General features: G+C 40.0%; 1 long non-coding RNA gene across 1 annotated transcript in view; it reads right to left on the reverse strand.

Annotated features, from left to right (window-relative positions):
• The window catches only part of LOC309856055, an 86,267-nt gene that overhangs the window by 17,304 nt on the left and 50,591 nt on the right, over positions 1-18,372 (reverse strand). The window contains exon 2 of the long non-coding RNA XR_014307042.1: positions 5,239-5,307. This is a non-coding gene — a long non-coding RNA (uncharacterized lncRNA). The remainder of the gene's footprint in view (positions 1-5,238; positions 5,308-18,372) is intronic.

Here is an 18,372-nt window from a genome sequence, read left to right on the forward strand (position 1 = left end):
GTTTCCTTTAAGCAAACTGTAGCTCTGACTGCTTGGTTCATTCATTCTATAGTACATTCAACACATACTCACTGAATACCCACTCTGTGCCATGTGCTGTGGTAGGCTCTGAGTATACGGTGTTGAACAAGGGGAACTCACTGTCCAAGACAGAATGTGGTTTCTTATGAAACCATAAAGGTAAAGTGAGATGGATATTTTCATGCCACAAGTCTTGGAAAAATTTCCAAAATGGATTGACCACCCTTTCTCCCCAGTAGTGTTTCTTTCTCTTCCTTTAAGGCCCTGCTTCTCTTATGAAAATGGTTTCCCCCACCCCATGAATTCCTCTAGAGTGGATGTCACTGGCAACACTGTCCACCAATTTGATGTAGCAAGGAACACTACCAAACTTAAGAGCTAGTGGGTTCATAAAACCAAGTCAGGACTATTGGCGCACATTATATAAAGCCCTCCATCAACTGGACTGCCATATGGGGTCAGACTGGGGCAATTGTCCTCCTAGTCCCTCATTTTATCTGCTTGGCCCCAGCAGCAGACACATCAAAGCCTGGTATCTGGGGCCAATACTGATGTAGAGTGGGGAGAGAGAGGGACAAAATAGTGAAGAATTAGACCTAAGGATCTTAGAGTTTCAGAGCTGGTATGATCCTCTATGCACTTGATACACATAGTGTGGTCCATGGACAAGCAGCATCAACACCACCTGACAGCTTGTGGGAAATTCAGAATCTCAGGCTCCACCCCAGACCTACTGAATCTGGATCTGCCTTTTACAAGTTAGAGAGGAGAAGGGAGTTGGGGGAAATTGGAAGGGGAGGTGAACCATGAGAGACTATGGACTCTGAAAAACAATCTAAGGGTTTTGAAGGGGCGGGGGGGTGGGAGGTCGGGGTAACAGGTGGCGGGTATTATAGAGGGCATGGATTGCATGGAGCACTGGGTGTGGTGCAAAAATAATGAATACTGTTATGCTGAAAATAAATAAAAAAAATAAAAGGAAAAAAAATAAAAAAGACTTGTAAGCCAATTACATTTTGTAATTGTAAGCCAATTACATTTTGAGAAATTGCACTCTAGATAAGTTTCAGCAGTTTCCCCAGCACCCACACATTAGATGACAGTTTGGTATGGGACATGTGTCGTTTAGTGTCATGAACAACTTCCATACTCTGAGTGACAAAAAAATGAGAGAGCATTGAAATATACTAGCGCCATATCATGGTTTAAAACTGATCTAGCTTGGGGTGCCTGGGGGGCTCAGTTGGTTGAGCGTCCGACTCTTGGCTTCAGCTCAGGTCATGATCTCAGGGTTGTGAGACTGAGCCCTGAATTGGGCTCCCCACACACCAGGGAGTCTGCTCGAGATCCTGTCTGTCCCTCTTAATAAATACATAACTCTTTAAAAAGAGAAATGATCTAGCTTGAGCCCTTCATTTGATAAATATGAGTGAATTGCCTAAGTCCCATGCTGTGAGCTTATGGCAGAGCTGGGACCAAGACCTCAGGCCTTCAGCTGTCCTTTGGATGAATCTTGAATCAGGGGTTTCCTTTCCTTCCCTTGTGTCCCAGCTCCTCCTCACAAGTTCTGTGTTGTTTATGCCATTTTGTGTCTCAGGTTTAAGGTGCCAGTTGTTGATATCCACAGGCAGCTGATGTGGATGCATACCCACCTATTGCTGAAGAGCTTGGTAACCTTATCTCTGTTGGTTACAGTAAAGCATTTGCCTGCCTGGAACACCCTTTCATCTAGAAAGATCCTTCTTTTCTGACCTTGAGCTCCCAGTTACACTGTATGGAACTCTTGGCCCTTGAGCCTTACCTTGACCTCCGTGAAGAGTACATATTGCCCAGTAGCTTGCTTTGACCTAGTCATGTGAACTCATATTTCCATGTAAACATCCCCCATAAAGCAGATTCCACAGTGGGGCACACACATTTAGACTTTTCCAGAGTCTAGAAACTACTTGAGCTCTAGACTCAGAGTCTAGATTTTTCTGTTTGGTTCTGCTGAACTCCATCTCACATTACTAAGGTTGGATCCTGACCATCCTCTTTTTTTTTTTTCTTTCAAAGAATATACAAATCACAGCGATAAGAAGAAGAAAGTTTGGAAAGCAAAGATAAATCTTCAAATTAAAAAGGGGGGAATTATAGAGCACAGATTTCCTTTTCCAAAGAGGAAAATAAGAGAGCCTCTTCCCTATGTTAAGGGCATAATTCAATTTAGTGTTAAAAAACTTCAAATTCCCCAAAGGTCAACATTTTTAAAGGAGAAGACAGTAGGTGGATAGTATCTTAATTCTAAAGCAATTTATTTTCTCTCGAATCTCAATATTTTTATATAAATGAGGAATGTGCCCTTGAACATAGCTCTAACAAACATGGCAAAGTCCCGGAATCGCCTCATCTGCCCTTGGGTACGAAAGCCTGTTCCAGGTGACTTGAGAAATAAAAAAAGCTGATCTAGAACATCCTTCTTCCATAATTACTTCTTTTGAGGCTCTTGTCCCTTTGAGTAATGGTCCTCTTTTACTTGGTTCTCAACACCCTTTCCCTGCCTGTTTTCTCCTCTAGCAAACAAGAGGCCACCTGTTAAAAATATCCAATCCAGGGCGCCTGGATGGCTCAGTCAGTTGGGCATCCAATTCTTGGTATCGGCTCAGGTCACGGTCTCACGGTTGTGGGATCAAGCCCTGCATTTGGCTCTGCACTTAGCAGGGAGTCTCCTTGGGATTCTCTCTCCCTCTCCCTCTGCCACCCCTTCTTGTATTTTCTCTAAAATAAGTAGGAGAATCTTTAAAAAAAAAAAAAAAGAAAGAAAATTCAATGCAATGTAACCTATTGCTACAGTATCATCACATGAAAGGACCCATGGAGAGGACAAAGCTTAGCCCAAAAGAATGATTGTTCAAGCTGGAACCTGAGGCTTCAAAGTGAAAGAGAATGACACCTGCCCCACCTTTCTTCATAAGGGGATTAGTAAGGAAAAATTAGGTCACAGATGTTAAAGTGCTTTTGACACAAATCAAATCAAAGGCTTTGATTTTTCCTAATCTAATATAGCCCTGCCTTAGGGTCAGTTTCTGCCTCAAACTGTCTATTTCTCAAAATGGGAATACTGTACTCTTGTACTTTTTTGCAAGGCTGCCAGGCACAAAGGCAACAACTGTGTTTCCTCTAATATCATTGGATCAAAAATATTTGAGACAATTGCCTTAATAAGACCAATGGTGTTGCAGAAAGAGCAACTAGTAGTTTTTGGCTTGCATTTCAGATGGGTCCTGAGCTAAGAAATACTCAAGCAGGTGAAAATTTGGTACTATAGCATCACTCACCAGAGAAATGAATACTTTTGTATTTGATGACTGGTGGACAGAAAGAGTTCCACTTTGTTTTAAGAATGGACCCCATGCTGTTTACTTGGTTTCTATTCTTAAAGTTAACCCAGGTCCTTCAGTGGCTCTGTGGTACTATTTCTGGAGGTGTGGTCTTTGGACCCACTGCATAAGAATCATGTTCTTGTTACAAACACAGATTCTTTGCCAAAGCATCTTGCCAAACCCACTGATTCAGGATTTCTTGCAGTAGGACTGAGAAAGCCATATATTAAACAAAAAGATGACTCTGTAGCAGACTAACATATGTGACTCACAATCACCAGTGGATCAAATTCTCCCTGGCACACCCTAGAAACACCCAGGAGACTAATAACAAGCAGCTATGGCCAGTTCCACCTCAGATCAATTAAATGAGATTTTCTGGGGATGAGGCCCGGGCATTTGCATTTTTTAAAGCTTCTTCTGGTGATTTTAGGTGTTCAGTCAGGGCTGGAAACCACTGATGTGTGACTCACTCCCCTACTTCCCCTTGGGATGCAAGGGAACTACTCAAGGGCACTCACAGCACGGGTACACGGACTCCTAGCCCTTCTCAAGCTTCTTTTTTGCTGACACATTAAGGGTCAGAAGATTCTAAAGAGCACCTATGATGTGGTATATACTGAGGAACTTAGCAATTGATCAAATGGAAATAGATTGATCTCAAGGAGCCCATAGTCCAGTGGAAGAGACAGACCCAGTTACAAAAAGGAAGCATTAATCTCTCTAGTTTATTCTGCTCATCCTTATTTTAAGAACCTGAATGTGGAGCACCAGGCCACCTGAGTCAGTAGAGCATATGACTCTTGGTCTCAGGGTTGTGAGTTCAAGACCCATGCTGGGTGCAGAGATTACTTAAAAATAAAATCTTTGGGGAACAAAAGAAAGACCTTGCTCTCTACACACCAGAGGATTACTTACTTACAAAAATCCCTTTCTTTACCCTCTTCTACCTCCTTGTTCAAAGCATTTTTTTAAAAAAGATTCTATTTATTTATTTGACAGAGATCATAGTAGGCAGAGAGGCAGGCAGAGAGAGAGGAGGAAGCAGGCTCCCGGCTGAGCAGAGAGCCTGATGCAGGGCTCGATCCCAGGACCCTGAGATCATGACCTGAGATGAAAGCAGAGACTTTAACCCACTGAGCCACCCCGGCACCCCCAAAGCATCTTTTAAAAGACCTGACTTTGAGAGATCCTAAAAGAAATTGTCATTATTAAGATCCTTGGGACCTATCTGAGTTTCTACCCAGATCCTGAAGGTGTTCTCAGGTATGAGCTCCAGACTGTGAAGTCTCTCCTTTTTGGCACATGACTATGTTAGCCTGTGAATGTCATAGCGTAATGGTGGTAGGCTGACAAGTCCTGACTCAGGGAGTTAAGGAGTGAGCTGCTCTTCCCTCTGCTAAAAACATGCCTTTACCTCTGAATCCGTAAAGAAAGTCTCTTTCTTAGTGGATTCTATCTGGAGATAACAGAGCTTTTAGGCAGCTGTTCTAGTTCAGGCTAATGTATGAAATAATGTATAATATGCCCCTTTCTTAGAAAAGGGCTTAACTGAAGTTAGGATTTTGCTCTTAATTATCTAACATGGAACATAGGGCATGGCTGTTGGACAGCTACAAGTATGAAAATGTGATCCCTTTAAACTGGCAGCCTAGCTTTTAAAGTAGCTTTTGCTTCTTTCCCTTCCTGTCTTAATGTACTTTTTTTTATGATTTAGCAGTTGATAAATGATTTGCAAACTGTTAAGTCATATCCTACATAACACCAACAGGTATTCTTTTCATCAAAAGGGAGAATAAATTTTTTGATGACAATGACATTGCTTGACATTTAAAGCTAAGAGTCACAGATGTACCTTTCCATCTTCATTTACTGTATTCCGACGTTCTCCAGCCTATGGTGATCAGGTAGATCTTTCTGAAACCTAGCTTTGGGAGAGAAAAGATTTTTTGAGCCCCAGTTTGGGAATGGTAAGTGCTTACCTGAGCCAGATAACTCAGTCTCCCTGTTTCTCATTTAATATTAAAGTGCATGCCTTTTATTTATACCCATTTAGGGAATGGTTACAGTGGTAATTAGTAGCAATTTGAAATTCTTCAACTACTAAACGGAAAAAAAACTGGCATTAATACTTGGCTGTTGAAGTAATGGTAGACTGTGGCAGCAGATCTAGGCATAATTACAAACTGGGCAGGAAGGCACTTGGGGTGAGCTAACACTCAGGAATATGCAGGAAATTAATTAACTTAACTAAAGACAAATCATGAAGAACTAATTCTGAAAGTGCTTAGAGCAGAAGGCAAAGGGATTGTTTTTATAGCTTACACACGTAATGACAATGATCAGCCTTTCTGTCTTCATCTGCTGGATTAGTTATGTTATCATACACGGTTAGCAGCTGTGGTAGAGAAGGGAGCTGTTCGGGAACAAAACAAACATTCTAAATTCCAAGACGGTCAGTTGTAAACATGAAATGTGCCAATGGGGTTTACTCACAGCTTTATTGAGATAGAATACAGTTCACACTATATACATACAATATAGTTTGCCATCAAAGAGTACAGTTGGGTTTGGGGTATATTCACTGAGTTGTACATTCATCACCACTATCTAATTATAGAACATTTATATCATTTCAATTAAAAACCCTATTAAGCAGTAACTTCCCTACCTCCTCTCCCAACACCCCCTGGCAAACACTAATCTACTTTTTGACCCTATAGATTCACCTACTCTGCGCATTTCAGATAAAGGGAATCATATGACATGTGACCTTTTGTGTCTAGATTCTTTCATTTAGCATAATCAAGGTTCATCCCTGTTGTATCAGCACTTTATTCCTTTTAATGAATGAATAATAGCCCATTGTATGGATATACCACATTTCGTTCATTCATTAGTTGATGAGCGTTTGGGTTGTTACTACTTTTTGGCTATTGTGAATAGTGGTGCTATGAACATTTGTGTACAATTTTTTTGCGTGGACATATGTCTTCATTTTTTCTCGGGTATATACCCAGAATTGTAATTGCTGGCTCATTTGATAATGCTAAGTTTAGCATTTTGGCCAATGAGTTCTTAAGCCACGGTTTTCAGCATTCTTTTCTAAGTTTATTTGAATTTAAAGAGATTGTAGATGAATATGCTACAAAAGCTAATTTTTTTCTTGATACCATTTGTGAAGTTTAATTTAAAACTCGAAGCAAGTTCATACAAAAACATGAATCTTCCGATTTGCCTCCAAATTAAATGATTGCTCCTATCTGTACATTTTAATATCCTACAAAGATACATTTTCTGTAAGACAAGACCATTGTTTGCATGATAAAGCATGAGCTAATTTGTTGATTCCCTGGATGTTCTTCCTTAACATAAATTTGCCTGGGGAAGAGGGAAGAAGAAACTAACTTCTCCCATTTGACTGCTAAGTAATGGGCTATGTTCCTGGTTGTTATGGTCGCAGGTGTGACAATATTAGAGCTTGGGGGCCCCGCTAAAGTGTAGGCAAGTCAGATTCAAATGGAACGATGTCAAAACAGTAGTGGTAAAGGGGAGGTTAAAAATAATCATTGGGAAAAATGGGGCCAAATTCCAGACTTATTGCTCTTTTATGCCAATTTTGGCGGCTGGTATTCAGATGATAACACTAGCATATTTATGTAATGCATTTGTATGTGCCTGGCAGTGCACTAAGTGCTTTATGTCCATCATTTCATTGAACCCATTTTACAGCTGGGGAAACTAAGGCCCAGAGGTTAAGTAACTAACTCAAGGTAACGCTTATAATAAGGAAAATTCAAAACTCAGGTCTGCCTGAATCTGAAGCCCACACTCAACCACCTAAGCTCTACTGCAATGAGAACCAGACTCCACAGCTACAGAGTCTTCTAGCCCCACCCAAGAGTCTTAGAGATTTGTTTTTTTTTTTTTCTTCCACACACTCCAATTGCCAAGGGTTAATGGAGGCTGGGGTCTCAAAATGGCCCTTCTGTTTACCAGATGTACCATATAGATAGGCAGGAAAGGAATAGAAATCTGGTTCTCTGGTGATAGCTTAAGTGGATACATATTTTGGATGTTTCAAGAAGGGAAGAAGGGATTCCCTTCTTGTCTTGAGGACAAGAGGGCCTTCCAATACATTCCCTGTGCTCATCTCCATTCTTGACTTCAGGATCTCCTTCCCTCATACACGATGCTTTGGCAATACTCAAATGGTCATAGTATCTCTCACATACCATGTTTTTTTCACCTTTCTCACCTCTGAGCCTTTGCTCATTTTGCATCTACTATGCAGAATGCCCTTCTACTCCCCTTTACCAGGAAGAGTTCCCAATCAACCATGAAGGTTCATCATCTACTTCAAGCAGCTTTCCTCAACCCCTAGGACTATTGCCAGATTTCCCCTACTGTATTTTAATTGGCTGATTCTGGGCTTCCTTGTCTTAATTGTGATGCCCTTAACAAGGGGCATTCCATCTCACTTGTCTTTGTAGTCCCAATACCTGGTGCAATGATTGCCACACAGAGAAAGTATCCAATCAGTGTTTGCTGAATCAATCAATGAACTCATATTTCTGGAGCACCAATTATAGTCCTGGCCCCTCAAAAAATATCAATTCATTTAGTCCTCAAAACAAACTTGTAAGATATATAGCAATATGTCACTGCTGATAGGTGAATGAAGTAGAGATTACTTAGCTAGGAAGTGGCAGTGCTGTGATTCAAACCCAGCCCTCAATGACTCCAAAGTTGGGCTCTGTCCATGTACACTTACTGTCTCCTACCATAGAAAACTGACTCTGGATTTCAAAGACCTGTTCTCTGTGGTTGTATGTCATGGACACGGTCCCCAATTTCTAACGTATCTATGTACAAGGTATTTCTCTTATATGTTTTCCCACAATTAGACGTAGCTCACAATACCTCTGTCATATAGCATATCCTGATTTTTACTCAATATTTTTGTTAATATGGTCACAGTTGTTTAGCTAGAAGTCAAGACCTGATTCTTTATGAAGCTCTGTTATTGAGGAAACGTCTTAGACTGAGCTTGATCGCCTCACTGTCTATGTCAAAGACAAGCAGAGATACCTTTCTACTTCTTATCAGCATGGAAAACAAAGCTTAGGAACATAGCAAAAGAGCAGTAGAGATCTAAGGGTGATTTACACTTTACTGTCAATACTTTTATAAAATTATTTTTAGTGGGGCGCCTGGGTGGTTCAGTGGGTTAAAACCTCTGCCTTCGGCTTAGGGATTCCAGGGTCCTGGGATGGACCCTGGGCTCTCTGCTCAGCAGGGAGCCTGCTTCCTCCTCTCTCTGCCTGCTTCTCTGCCTACTTGTGATCTCTGTCTGTCAAATAAATAAATCTTTAAAAAATTAGTTTTAGCTAAAGAATTTAATGTCCCCTAATTCACCCAGAATCTAATTGCAACATCCAGTTGGGGAGCAAGGACTATTAAAAAGTTTTAGAGGCTTTTAGAAGTCCTTGTTAATGCTTGGATAAAACATCTAAACGTCTCTTATACTCCTTTTCTGATGCCACTGAACATCTCCACCTGATTCTATCAAGCAGCAATGGAACTGGTTTATGATCTCTGAAAGATCACTGGATACCATCAGCTTGGTTCTAAATAGGCTACGTTGATGTAGAACATTGCACTCACCTAGCATAACCTCAGCATTTTTCCCTTTCAAAACAAGCAGTCATCTTAGGCCATATCCATTGTTATAAACCATGGAACTCTGTTCCTTTAAGTTACTAAAAACCACTCTTCCATTTTCCTCCTCAGACTGTGTTCAAGGTGGAAATATAATTGGCACCCCCAGGGCCCATGTTCTGTCCACTACATCAAGCCGCCTCCCAAGTTCAAGTCTGTTGTCCTCCCAAACCAATGGAAATGTTCCCCACTTTTAACATTTCAGTGTCTACCTCTTCTGTGTGGTCCCTTATTTTCTGTGCTTATTTTTTTTTCTTAAAGCAGGAAGAGTTAGTTATATCATTCAGAATAAAGTCATCCTGCTAACCACAGCAATAAGGTATTTGCATTAATCACTGTTTTCTTTTTTTCTTAAGATTTTATTTATTTATTTCACAGAGAGAGAGATCACGAGTAGACAGAGAGGCAGAGAGGCAGGCAGAGAAAGAGGGAGAAGCCGGCTCCTCACTGAGCAGAGAGCCTGATGTCGGGCTCCATCCCAGGATCCTGGGATCATGACCTGAGCCGAAAGCAGAGGCTTAACCCACTGAGTCTCCCAGGTGCCCCAATCACTTTGTTTCCTTGAGGACTTCTCTAGGATAATCACATAGGATTCTACATGTAGCTTCTCACTAATTACACAGAAGCCTGCCTGTTGAACTATCAATGTATCTTTATCTGATAGGAATGCTAACACCTTATTCCCTTCCTCAAACATATATGATGGTTCTGTCTATCATTCTTGATCTGGTCTTATGAAGCCTTGGCTGTATTTTCTAGTACAGGAGCAGAGAGTTCATTTTCTTTTCATTTTTAATCTGTATTTAATTCTCCTCTCACTACCTATAATTAGATTTGACTGTTTTCAAATGAAGAGCTTAGAGTTACAGGTGTAGGGTGGGGATAGCTGTCAAGAAAAAGGGAGGGAGAATTTCAACATTTCAAACTCCCAAATGATGGAGAAAATGATGTGATGCTTGTAAACATCACATAACTGTCAAAAGTATATGAAACTAGCTATAGAACTTGTGATACATTAATTTGATCAACAATTATTTATCAAGAATCTGCTATCTGTCAAGCTCTATTTTGGAGGCTGGAAATACGTCAGGGAGCAAACAATGACAGAGATCCCTGCTCCCGTGGAGCTTATTTTCTATCAAGGAACGAGATATATTGAGCAGTAAACATAAAATCAACTAAATTATGTAGGATGTTAGAAGATTATAAATGATGGGCATTAAGGAGGACACTTGACATAATGAGCACTGGGTGTTCTATGCAACTGATGAATCACTAAATTCTACCTTTAAAACTAATAATACACTATATGTTAATAAATTCATTTTAAATAAAATAAAAATTTAAAAAGAAGGTTATAAATGATTCAAACAAAATATTGGGCAGGGTTTAAAGGGATTGGTAATGCAAGGATGTGTTGGGTGGGTTGCTCTATAGAACAGAATAATAGGGGTAGACCTTACTGAGAAAGTGACACTTGGACAAAGACCTGCAAGAAGGATGGAGATTAGCCATCCAGATATCTGGAAAGAACATTCCAGGCAGAGGGAAGAGCCAGGAACAGTGTAAAACATCAAATTTCCATTAAGATAGAAAACCCAAAGCATACTACTGCATTAAAGCAATCAGTGCCTTTGTCCTTATTTATATATATTGACTTACTTTATGCCCATGTTTGTAATTACAAAAATGTCAACTATCTAGAGGGTAGCTCCCTTATGGATGATGCTATCTCAAAATGACCTCTAGGCAGAAAGAAATAATGTCTTTTAAGCAGAAGTGCCCATAGCCAAAGGCAAAGACAATTCAAACCCCTTTTGGAGCTGATGAGGGAACTAGTTTAAACTAGGTTTTTCAGACACTTACAATCTTTTCTGTGTTGCAACAGAACTTTTGTATGAGCAAATATTTTATCATACCTTTATTTTTTTTTCTCACACTCTGAAACAGGTATAGCAAGCCTTGAGATGGCTGCTAGGAATTCTGCTGGGAATTCTCACGGCAAAATTCAGAAGTCGCCCTTCCCCGGTCCGGTCCGGTGCAATGCTTTCGGGGCAGTTTCCCTCCGGGCTCACCTATTTGCTTCTGCAATCTCCAGCCCTGTTCTTCCAGCTTCAGATCAGCGATTGCTACTTGTATTCCACTGACTTCTGGGAGTGAGTGCTGCCTTTCTCGCTGCTGCCTCCTGCCCCAGGTTCTTATTCTACCCCCTGGATGTCACCTCCATTCTCTTAGCCATGTAACTCCTGTCAACACCTCTTCTCTGCTGCATCCCTCCCCGCGCCAACCAGTCTGCCTGCCTCTGCTTCCCTAAGCCAGCAGCCTCACCTGTTCCCGCCCACCTTCTGCAAAGGAGACTTTCTGCTAGTATCGCCCTCTGGGGTGGGATTCCTGCTCCCAAGGCTCCCATTTCCCATTCTGTTCCTACATTTGACTCTCCCTTTCCCTTCACTGGCTTGTGCTAACAGAAACCACAGGGGCATAGTTGTGTGTGTGTGTGTGTGTAAGCCCATGTGTTCACAGTAGGAGTGAAGGTTGAGGTTTAGGATTACCTCTGATTCTCTTCTGAATTCAGGTTGTATGCTATTTGTTTTTTTATTGGTGTATAATTTATATACCATAAACTTAGTACAACGATCTATTTTCAGAATATTTTCATTGCCCCCAAAGGAAATCCCATTAAGCAGCTGTTCTTTGCCCCTCCCCCAACTCAGGCAACCACTAAGCTGCTTTAGATTACTTTTAGAGCTCCTTAGATTTGTCTGCTCTGGACCTTTTATATTATTGCAATCATATAATAGGTTGCCTTTTGTGGCTGGTTATTTTCACTTGCATGTTTTTAAGATTCCTCCATATTACATCATAAATCAGTACATTCCTTTTTAATGCTGAGTAATATTCCATTGCACAGCTATACCTCAATCTACTATACATTCATCTGTTGATGGACATTTGGATTGTTTCTACTTCTTGACAATTTTGAGTAATGCTGCCATAAATATTCCTTTGCAAGCACTTGTTTGAATACCTGGCTTCAGTTTTTTGAGGTGTATTTCAGAAGGTAGAATTGCGGGGTTATATGGTACTTCTATGTTTAACTTGTTGAGGAAAAGCCAAACTGTTTTCCAAAACCGTTGCAAAATTCTACATTCCCACCAGAAATGCATGATGGTTCTGATGTCTCTCATCCTTGACAACACTTGCGATTGTCTGTTTTTGATTCTAGTCACTCTGGTGGAAGTGAACTGGTATCCCATTGTGGTTGAGTTTTGGTATCTGAACTGGTATCTCAGTGTGGTGTGAGTTTGAGTTCATGTCCTTAATGATAATCATGTTTGAGGGGCTTTTCCTGAGCTTAGTGGGCCTATGTTTTTCATCTTCGGCTATCTTCTCGATACAAGTCCCTTATCAGCGGGATGATTTGCATATATTTTCTGCCATTCTGTGGGTGCTCTTGTCACTGTCTTGATGGTGCTCGTTCTTGGAAGCACAAAAGCTTTTCATCTTGATAATATTCCATTTATCTATTTTTCCTTCTGTGGTTTATGCATTGGGTGTCATGTGGAAGAAAAAATGGCCAATTCAAGGTCTTGAACATTTGCTGCATGTTTTCATTTAGGAGTTTTAGAGTTTTAGCTCTTACATTTAGATCTTTGATCCATTTTGAGTTAATTTCTTAAGATAGTGGTAGGTAGAGTTGCAACTTCATTCTGGTGTATGTGGTTATCCAGTTGTCCATAAGACCACTTTTTGAAAAGACTATTCTTTCTCCTTTGCCATCTTTTCTTACTCTTACCCCATAAATATCAATATTTCCCAAGGTTCTATCCTATGGCTTTCTATGTGTCTCTTGTTCCACTCACTTCCTCAAAGTCTATATCCTTTCCCCCATTTCAATTGTCTCCTAGTTGTGTACTGTATATAATTCTCCCTCCTGCCTGCCCTCCTTCCTGTGCTTAATTTAAGTCTACACAACCAGCTATGTGCTGGACATTTCCATTTAGATTCTCAATTACTTCCCCAAAAATACATGTTGAAAATACAACATAGCCTTCCTCCTTCAAACTGTGCTTCCCTTGTAAACTTTTCCATTTTTATTTATGGCTCGACTACACTGTCAGTTAATAGAGACATAAAACCATTCTTTGCTTTGTCCTTCCTGACCACTCAGCCACCAAGCCACGCTAATTTAAATTCTTCTGTTAAATTAATGGACATCTTTGATTTTAGTTACCACCAGTACTATTTTCATTCAAATCTTTGTTGTAATACGCCAGGATTAATCAAGTGATCTCTTACTTACTTTATTTCCTATAATTTCTCCCATAGCCTTTTCATGACTACACAGAGATATCAGATTTTCTCTTAAGCTCCTTTGACCATGTCACTTCCATGTCACTTTCACCATGTCACTTCCTTGCTCACAAAGCTTCAAGGACTTTCTATTGGACAAAGTACCAACCCTCTGTGATGCAGTCATGTCCTTGTATTTTCTGGCCCCAACCTACAACACTTTGTTCACACTTCTATTAGAGCTCTAATTACACTGTTGGGTAATTATCCACTCATGGGTTTGTCACCCACACTGAACTATGAGTTCCCAGAGGTCAAAAATGGCTGTATTCACCCTTGCTGCTCTAGGCCTGGCTTGTATTGGATGTTCAATACACAGAAGCTAACTTGAATGGGATCATTGTGATTTCGCATCACAGAAGTCCACGAGAGTGGGGGGGGGTAGTGAGAGGATCGGTATGGTGCTCGTCTACTATATGCAAGAGTCTCCCCACCCATTTCCCACCCTTCTCCTTCTCTTGCTTTCTCAAATAAAAACCAAACCTTTAGATTTCAGGATTCCAGTTGGTTGTGCATTTTTGAAGCCTGCCTTGTTCTGGCATGCCCAATTGCTCTCCACTTGACCCCATACATGTTCTCTCACCAAACAAGACTGCCAAAGAGTGGTCAGGGTATCCTGACCAGCGGCCTGCAGGTGCACTGATTGCCCACAACCATGAAGGGCTCTCAGGATACATTCATATTCTACCTTTTATTAAACATTAGCCAGTATGATCATCTGCAAGTCCAAAAATACTAACAACATTGCATGTGGGATTTCCTTGGGGCTTCTAGCTAATTTTTATGGGCTAAGTCATGACAGGCCAAATTTGTAAATGTTTGTAGAAAAGTGAGAGAGAGAAATGTTCAATTACTTTATAACTAGCAAGCAGTATTTATAGTAATCAGTTTAAACGTCCACTTTACCACAAATCTACTTAAATGTGGTAATAAAAAGATGGCATCAGGGCACCTGGGTGGCTCAGTTGGTTAAGTGTCTGCCTTTGGCTCAGGTCATGATCCTAAGCTAGGGTCCTGGGATGGAACCCTGCATCAGGCTTCCTTGTCGATGGAGAATCTGTTTCTCCCTCTCCCTCTACTCATTCTGTATCTCTTTCTCAAGTAAATAAAATCTTTTTTAAAAAGATGACATCAGTAATACTCATGTATTTTAACAGTAGCTGGGGATATAACTAGAAGTGGGCCCCAATTTGAGAAAAATTTGAGGTGATAAAATTTGGATTTAAGAAATGGATAAATCAGAGTCAGCAGTTATTTGTATTAAAGAAATATTCTTCACTTACACTAGAGGGTTGCTAACCTCATGTTTGTGTATGTTTTGCTGGTGTGTGTATCTCTATCCTTTAGATAACCTGCCATTGTCTGAAGTATTAGTTAAGTTTGATACGGGATAATATCTCTGATTCTTGTGAGTCTTCATTGACATCTAAAAGTTTGTGTGAGCCTAAGGTTATATTAAAGATTTTTCTGTTAAAAAGCAACATTTTACTGAACAATCTTAAAAAACAACCTCAAATCCCCTCTTTCTGTATTTCTTGGCTCTGTCAACGGTGCCACCATCCACCCAATTGCCCCTCCCAGAAACCAGAAACCAAGGAGTCTTCAGTGGGTCCCTACCTCTCCTCCTCCCTCTGGCCCACATCTCTGTCAATCATCAAATGCTATTGATTCTGACTTCTAATACCCTTCTTGACTCATCTTCCTCCTCCATTGCATTTTCTCTTACCTGAACCACTGAAGTGTCCTGGTAATTGGTACACAGCCAGAGTGATCTCATAATTTCATTTCCCTGTTTATAACCCGCGAATGGTATTTTATTACCCTAAAACAAAAGCGCAACTCTATGGTCTGCAATGCCTTTCCCAACCCCATGGCCTCCCCGATGTGTGTGTGTGTGTGTGTGTGTGTGTGTGTGTGTGTGTGTGTGTAGCACCCTGTGATTTTTCTCAGAACACTTACGGTTTGGACTGAAACTTGCTGGTTTACCTGTCTCTGTCCTTGACTACACTGAAGACTTTCAGAAGGCAGGAACTATATTTTTCTTTATCTCCAGGGTCCAGCTCAATCCCACTAAAAGTTTGTTGAGTGAAGTAACTCCTCCAGTTTTCTGTACTTAGGTGTTTCTGTTTGTGATACTGGTTTGGATAGAATAGTCTTTAGGTACCCATTAGTGGCAAAGTGTTGATGCTTCTAAAGTGTTCAGAGTTGCTAGTGATTGGTGATTGAGCAAGGCAACAGAAGGAGAATGTTTTGCTTTTAAGAGCTAAGGGACTAACTAGTGGGTCCTTATGCCAGTTCAGAGGTTTTAGTCAATGTGGGGAGATGTACATTTGGTGTTGTGAGGAATCTTTTGAGTTCTGTATGAACACAGTATATCAATACTTTCATGTTAAATTAGCAGAACTGAGCAGTGAAAATATCCCCTGGTCCTCTTCTTTCCAACTAAAGTTTTCTAGCAACATGTCAGACCAAAAAAGTAAGAAATCATGTTGTAAAAAACAAAAATTGATAAACAACTCCATATCAGACATGTAGGAATTTTCCATTCCTCACTTCCAAAAACACAACATCCAGTTGCACAGTGTAAGTTGTAAAAAGTTGAAACTTTCCCCCTAGAGCTGTATTATGACCATGCCAATGAAATCTGATGGTGGGGATATGCCAATGTGAGGAAATGACAAGTGATAAACGATGTCAGTTGCAGTGATGAAGGCTGCATTAGCTTGCGACTAAATAAAAAGCTTCAAGGTAGAGTGTATGTGGGTATATTTTCATACACAAAACTAAGTGAAAATTAAATCAATTATCAGAATAATTTAAGCCCCAATTCCCCAAGGTTTACTTCAATTAGATAATTGATGCAATTAGGTGAAAGGTTTGGGGTAGATTTTTCTGGTCTGAATTATCTCAAATTACTTTAATTCTCCACTTCACTTTGATTATGTAGACCCAGCTCATGCTTGAGTGTGAGTGAATTTAAGCAACCGTTATGCAGCTGGTTCAGATAATTCCTTACATCTTGCTTTTCCTCCCATAAAATGTGCCCTGAACACGATGTTTGTAAGTTAATTTCAGTGATAAAACCACCACTTTATAGGATAAAATGTAGAGCTAGCTGTTTAACACATAATGGAAAACAATTACTGGAAAGGAAGTGCTTAATGAAAACTTCTGTTCAGGAGTGCACGTTTCTGTCTCTAATAATAGTTTCCTCTTTTTGTTAGAGAGTCTGGTCCTGGAGACAAAGTTGAGTTAAGATAAATCATATAAACTTTATGTAAACCTGGCCTTGACCGAAATAATTATATCGATAAGAATTTATTGCATTGTGGTGAAAACACCTTGATAATCTTCAGGTCAGATCTTTCCAATTTCAACCAGCTGTACAGAGATGTCAACAAGGAAGTCAGTGTCAAAGGACTGAGGAATGATGTGCGATACTGGAGTGAGAGTGGCCTCGGGTCAGAGTCTATTGACTTGGAAATGGATATAAGTTATGGCTTACTGAGTTTGATTTTTGTTTTTTCTTCAGTTATTGAAACATTATATTCAACTATTGAAGTAAGGAGAGGGGCAGAGGAAAGATGGAAAGAGGGGTTATAGTATCCCACGCATGATTATATGATAATTGAAGGAAAAGAGGAGAGTCTGGGACCATTTAGTGTGGGAGCAAAAGTCCAGAAAAACTCACCATGACTTGAATCTTCACATAACAAAATATGGACTAAACTGTATAGAGTATAAATTTTGCAAGGAATCAGGCGGAAGGGGCACCTGGCTGCCTTAGTCGGTTGGGCGTCCAGCTTTTGATTTTTGGCTCAGGTCATGATCTAGGGTTATGAGATGGAGCCCAAGGTTGGGCTCTGTGCTCAGTGTGGAGCCTGCTTGAGATACTCTCTCTCTCCCTCTCCCTATGCCCCTCCCCATCCTGCTCGCACATACACACAAACTCTCTCTCAAAAATAAAGCAAAAATAAAACAAAATAAAATAAAAAAGAAATCAGGGGAATATGAGATAAATTTTTTAAAAGTGTGTTTTACCCCAAATAGCTAAAAATTATTTGTTATCAAAAGGGGTGTGCTTCAGGTATTTATAAATTTTATTTATTTACAAGGAACTACTAATTCAATGGTAGCATTTAAATGATGCCAGCAAATCTCAAGTAGACCTTTAGAGCTGTCTGCCATCAATTTTGCCTCAATAATAGACTAAGCAAAATGTAAAATGCATATGTCCTTTGACAACTCAAATCCCAGTCCAGGAATTATACCAGGAGATTTTCATCCAAAGGCAAAAAGACACGTGAATTTCACTGATCTTTTCTTTCAATATACTGAAAAATTGGAAACAATACCACTGTTCAATCATAGGGAATTGGTTATGGAAATTATAATAAATTATAATCAAGTGATACTAAGGAGCCAATAGACGTGAGGTTGTAGAAGAATATTCAGTGAAACTTGAGAAGATATTTATAATATATTTTAAATGAAATTTCCAAAACATATTGAAGAACAACATGGAAAGTATGATCACTTTGACTCCATGTATTTGTATGTGTTTAGATCTAGAAAGGTGTTTAGAATCAGGCATTCAATGTGTTTAAAATACGGTGGTCTCAATTTGTGAATGGAAGTGGTAGATGCATGAGTGTCCATGTAAATAGCGATTTACTTACTTTCAAACTTACTGTATGTTTGAAAAATCTAACAATAAAAAATTAGAAAGAAAAAAGTTGACTAGAATGGCTCAGATTTGGTGCAGTGTGTGTGTCCCATCACAGGGGTTGCTGGTTTGTAAGAAGACTGATCACATCCCAACTGTGTTTAACTATCAATGTAAAACCGTCAGTGTCAATCTGTCCAGCTACCAGTGGAGGGAAATTTCCCAATATCATGCCAGCTCACTCATTCC

Source organism: Mustela nivalis (assembly GCF_964662115.1).
Source record: "Mustela nivalis genome assembly, chromosome: X".
Classification (NCBI taxonomy): domain Eukaryota; kingdom Metazoa; phylum Chordata; class Mammalia; order Carnivora; family Mustelidae; genus Mustela; species Mustela nivalis.